The sequence below is a fragment of the Eimeria mitis genome, genomic scaffold (genome assembly GCF_000499745.2).
Source record: "Eimeria mitis Houghton genomic scaffold, Emh_scaff3453, whole genome shotgun sequence".
Classification (NCBI taxonomy): Eukaryota; Apicomplexa; class Conoidasida; order Eucoccidiorida; family Eimeriidae; genus Eimeria; species Eimeria mitis.
In genome coordinates, this window is record NW_013571794.1 from 3,034 (window position 1) to 3,264 (window position 231).

Genomic DNA, 231 nt, shown 5'->3' on the forward strand with positions numbered 1-231 from the left:
CTCCTTTATCTTGCTGCAATTAAACAAATACATTTTTTTTATTATAAAATACAGCAGCAGCAGCAGCAGCAGCAACGGTAGCAGCAGCAGCAGCAGCAGCAGCAACAGCAGCAGCTGTTGCTGCTGCTGCTGCTGCAACAAAAGCTGAGGAGATAACAGTGAAAGGAGACAAAAAGGAGACAAAAAGGAGACAAAAAGGAGACAAAAAGGAGACAAAAAGGAGACAGAAGA